Source organism: Mirounga angustirostris, unplaced genomic scaffold (assembly GCF_029215605.1).
Source record: "Mirounga angustirostris isolate CCGP_5_RB_7025 unplaced genomic scaffold, mMirAng1.0.hap1 SCAF_10, whole genome shotgun sequence".
Classification (NCBI taxonomy): domain Eukaryota; kingdom Metazoa; phylum Chordata; class Mammalia; order Carnivora; family Phocidae; genus Mirounga; species Mirounga angustirostris.
The window spans coordinates 91,488,757-91,494,034 of NW_026991718.1; the positions used below are offsets into that span (position 1 = coordinate 91,488,757).

The 5,278-nt window shown below is 42.1% G+C and overlaps 1 non-coding gene across 1 annotated transcript; it reads left to right on the forward strand.

Moving 5' to 3' along the window:
- Positions 1 to 2,232: 2,232 nt before the first annotated feature.
- Positions 2,233 to 2,314, forward strand: TRNAS-GCU (transfer RNA serine (anticodon GCU)). Its single transcript has one exon. It is a non-coding gene; the product is annotated as a tRNA-Ser (tRNA).
- Positions 2,315 to 5,278: the final 2,964 nt, after the last annotated feature.

Genomic DNA, 5,278 nt, shown 5'->3' on the forward strand with positions numbered 1-5,278 from the left:
ATAAACTATTGCACTTTCAATTGGTCAATTTTCTTAGAAATGAAATATCTATTATATACCAGCTCATCACACTTCAGGCCGCTCCCCACCGCTTTTATCCCTGACTTGGAATTTCCTGGATGGGGCTGTTTTAAGAGAGGCTCTAAGATCTGTAATAACATAGGGGAGTTTTCATGTAACATTAGGTGACTTTCTCCTTATTATGAGAGATAAGACAAAATTAAACACAAGCCTTTGCTAACAAGATTCTATTTCCCGTATCTTAAAGTTCATGACATTTAGCTTTCTGGAAATCTCTGCTGACAGGTCAGGGCATAAACAATATTGAGAGATTTTAGACAAAGGCATTTCCTTCAAAGTCATGGCCAGGCGAATCTTTGACTTCCATGTGGGTTTCAAATAGCAGCTGTCTCAAGACCTTTTGGCAATTCTTTGTCAAATAGAATCCATTTATTGTCAAAGAAAGCACCTACGTTGGATTGGTGCAAAGTTCTGTTAAAGAAAGACAATGCATGTGTCCCGCAGGAGGAGAAGGTGCAGAGTTTACACGGGGCAGGGGCTACACCAATCTGCACATTTTGCTGTAACCCATGGATTAGTTTTGAGGATTTCACCTTTTTGGGCTCCAGAGAAATAAAACCTAAGGGTACAGTACCAGGCCTGTATGAAGGACCCAGAAATACCTGTTGGCTGACTGAATTAAGGCAAAACTTGGAACATGGTTTCAATCCAAACTCCAAATTAACTGGAGGGCAGTTCTGTGAGTTCAGATATTGGAACAGCTGGTTTTATAGACAATCTGAGACCAGGATTTTGCCTTCAGTGTCAGGTAATTTTGGGGGGTGGGGGTGGGAGGGAGGGCAAGGAATGTTTATATTAAATTCTATTCCTCTCTGAATAAGTACTCCCCCCACCCCGACCCAGCCAGTTGGAGAGACTCCTGAAGGTAGCCCTGGTGTAAAACACATGTGCTAAAATAAGCAGGACTTTCAGCGCCCATTTGTGGAGCCAATTCAATCCCAAACACACTTTTCTTCTCCCTGTCCAAAACCTTCCATGGAGAAGGGGGGGGGGGGGGTCAGTGTGAGAAAAATTGAAGGAAGAATGGGAATTAACATGCACATTACAGGACAGAGGAGCCCTGAGGTGGAGAGGTCCTGGGGGAAACTTTAGGCACCAAAGACTTGCAGGGGCTCGCTCTTGTTTAGAATTATAACCCCAGAGTCTACACCAAGGGGCCAGCTCCATAGAAGGCACTTAATAAACATATACTGAGTTGAAATGAATTGATAACAAGCAGAGTGAATATTTATATCGATTGATTAATTCATCTACCCATTCCCTTAAAAATATTTAGTGGATCCTAAAACATAGCTGATGTAGAGAATATACAGGAAAAATGCAGTCCTTGTCCCCCATGGCAATCTCTAGGGGATGGGGGAGTGAGAGAGAAGTGATCAAATATGGCCCATGTCCCTAGGCACCTAGAGCCGTTTAGAGATTTCCCACAGGCAGTGATGTGAGCAGAGCCATGGAAGTCTCCTGAGGGTCTGCAGATACTCTGGAGTTACTGGAGAACAAGATTGCTGTGACAAAGCAGAATCCATGCTTATATTGCTGTGCCTTGCTGGGCCGGAATGGAATCCTGCCCTTCTACACCACCAGCTTCCCTCTCCTCCTCCAAGCCCCAAATCAGATGCCAGCTTGAGGTGGCATCCCCTCCAAACACTCAGGTTTACAGAGAGATCAGGTCACCTGAAATGTTAACAAAACAAAAGTTCTCGGCCTTGGTTGCCCACTGTGGCTGTCTGCAAGTCTCAAATTCCTGAAATTGTGACTTTATGGGTCTTGGTGTGGCCTGGGCCTGGGGATGTTTAAAAGCCCCCCATATCCCAGGGAAGAATGAGAATATCACCAAAAAAGACATCTATTTTCAGCTGTGCCAAAGTCAATGATTGTTTATTCCTCTCTCCCTTTTATTTTCCCTGCATTTTCCATGGAAAGCAAAAACGCTTCTATCACTTCTGCAGGCATGCTGAATAGATTTATAAAAGGTAAAAGCACTTGAAATACTCTGTGTATTGAGGGGAACATTCTGCCTAAATAATCTGCTGTTCAATCTTTCATCTCCCCAGATCAACCGCCAGGCCTCTATTCTCCCGGGACTGGGGTAATAAACAGCTCTTCTGACTACTCTTTAAATCATATATAAAAGAGAAGACAAATGCAAGTGACGAGGTGGCCGAGTGGTTAAGGCGATGGACTGCTAATCCATTGTGCTCTGCACGCGTGGGTTCGAATCCCATCCTCGTCGTTCAGTTCCCCCCTGAACTGGCTGCATGAGGTTTTACTGCTTTGTGAGCAAAATATTTCACCACTGGACTTAAGGAAAAAAAAAGAATTCACGTGACAAGAAGATCTAATTGTCACATAAGAAGATCTAAAAATATACATCTGTCTTGGAACTGGTACCCAAATCACTCTAGAGAACAAAATGTTTGTTTTGCCAATTAATGAGCAATCTGAAAGAACAGTTCCTTCCTGATGGTGTTCAAGAAGCACAGAAACCTCAGCCAGACTTCTGACTTGGCTGAACCTGGCCTGGCTGCCTACCATAGCGGTGTATCAGCTGAAGTCAGAGAGACTGGCTGCCAACGACACCCCCGTGTAGACAAAATAAAACTGATTTCTTCAATGGCAGGTTATACTTGGAAACATCCTGCCCTATTTAGGCTGCCAAGCCTGCGGACACGGCTCCGCCAATCGTGGGTAAGGGAGGAAGGCCACCTCGTGGAACACAGGTGCTGTCTGGCCTCTGTGCCTGCCTGGGGCCCAAATGAGGTGCCCCTGTGGGTTCGCGGCTGATAGGACGTGCGTTCTACAATTTGGAAGCTCCCAGAACTGGTGCTGAAAGATCCTGTCCTGAGTCATGTCAACTCCGCACCTACTTCCCTTACAGGATCTGGGGCACAAGTCCATGACCACCTACAGACTTTGAGGTTTGTCAGCCACGCAGCGGGATAAAAAAAGGCACGCAAGGCATGAATTAGCATGGTGTGAAAAGAAAAGTTGGTAAAAAGAGTCCAGGGTGTGAGGAGGTAGGAAAACATGTTCTGCAGGGAAAGGATGTTGATACATGGAGAGACAAGTGCTTGGCAAATCGACATTCCTCTCTTTTTCTGAATGATTACTCCTACTTTCACTGCCCCTCACTGTTTACAGAATTCCACAGGCCTCTCTCATTTCACTCTGGTGGCATCAGGAGGGAAGAAGCTGCAACAAGTCATGTTTTCGAATACGAACATTACTATAAAAAAACTCAGTAAAGGGCTTCCCATCCCAATGATGTTCAAATCTGTCTCACCTGCAGATCCAGATGCTGCCAGCAAAGCTGACTTCTCCCTAGTGCAGGAGAAGGGAAAATTCTACTCTGTCCAGAAGGTTTTCCTTGGGTCAAGGTCTTACAATATCCAGTTCCCACATTTTTCTGCTGATGTCCTTCTGAGCTGTGACGGTCTCTGGTCTTCCCCACTGGCTTCCTAACTGCCCACCTGCCGCCACGAATGCAGAATGTGATGCTGGGGAAAGGGGACTTCTCCTCCTCACTCATACTACACCCACCTACACCTGAACCTTTAAATGACACACTTACAAAGGAAAATGGGACGGCTTTTGTATAGTTTAAACTGGAGACACAAGTATGTGAAATGGTTTGTCCACGCATGCCGTAAAACAACACACAAAAATCTGCTTTGCAGGAAGCCGAAAAGCTGAATGATTTTGAGATTTGTATTTACGTTAGCACATTGTTTATTTTTTCTTATTAAAACAATGAGATAATACACGTCAGATTTTGAAAAGTATAAAAATTAATAAAAAAGAAATAGAAAGTGGGCTCCTGGGTGGCTCAGTTGGTTCAGCATCTGCCTTCAGCTCAGGTCATGAACTGGATCAAGCCCCATATCGGGCTTTCTGTTCAGTGGGGAGCCTGCTTCTCCCTCTGCCTGCTGCTCCCCCTGCTTGTAAGCGCACTCTTTCTCTGTCAAATAAGTAAATAAAATCTTAAAAAAAAAAGAGAGATAGAAAGCTACCAATCATGCTTCCTTCTGATAATTGCTATGATTTTAAAAAATATATTTACATTTATGTATGGATAGATAAGTAAAATTTATAATCATATTTGATATGCAATTTTGAATCTAGTGTTTTAGTTTTAAATTTCTTCTCCTTTTCCAGTTACAAATGTAGATTATTTTTATTATGCAAAAGTAAAATATTGCAGAAATTTAAAAAAAAACATAAAAGTAAAACTTTCTACAACAGGTGCTGGCAAGGATGTGGAGAATGGGGAACATTTTCACACTGTTGGTGAGAATGTAAACTGATGCAGCACTCTGGAAAACAGTATAGAAGTTTCTCAAAAATTTAAAAATAGAACTACCCTATAATCCAGCAATTGCACTACTGGATATTTACCCAAAGAATACAAAAATATTAATTCAAAAGGATATATGTTTATAGCAGTATTATCTATAATAGTCAAATTATGAAAACAGTCCAAGTGTCCATTGACTGCTGAATGGATAAAGAAGATGTGGTGTATATATATATACAATGGGATATTCCTCAGCCGTAAAAACAGAATGAAATCTTGCTATTTGCAACAACATGGATGAAGCTAAAGAGTATTTTGCTAAGTGAAATAAGTCAGTCAGAGAAAGACAAATACCATATGATTTCACTCATATGTGGAATTTAAGAAACAAAACAAATGAGCAAAGGGACAAAAAGAAGAGAGACAAACCAAGAAACCGACTCTGAAAAAACAAACTGATGGTCATTAGAAGGGAGGTGGGTGGGGGATGGGATAAATAGCTGACGGGGATTGAGGAGTGCACCGGTGGTGAACCATGGGTACTGTATGGGGGTGTTGAATTACTAAATTGTGCACCTGAAACTAATATTACACTCTATGTCAACTAACTGGAATTTAAATAAAAATTAGAAAAAGACTTTCTCGTTATTCCCACCCCCTCCCATCACCATCTTTGAAGCTTTAGTGCATAATCTGACCATTATTTTTCTCTTTTCCTGATGTACATACGCTCTTAAACTTTTGTCCTGAGAGCTTGCCATGCCATTCCATGTTCTTTGAAAATACTATGCCAATGTGTATCATAGAGATGCACCAGAATTTGTTAATCTTTTCTCCTATTGAATTTGTTTCTCCAGTTAGATTATTTAACACCTTTTACTAAGTTTGTTGCTGGGCAAACCC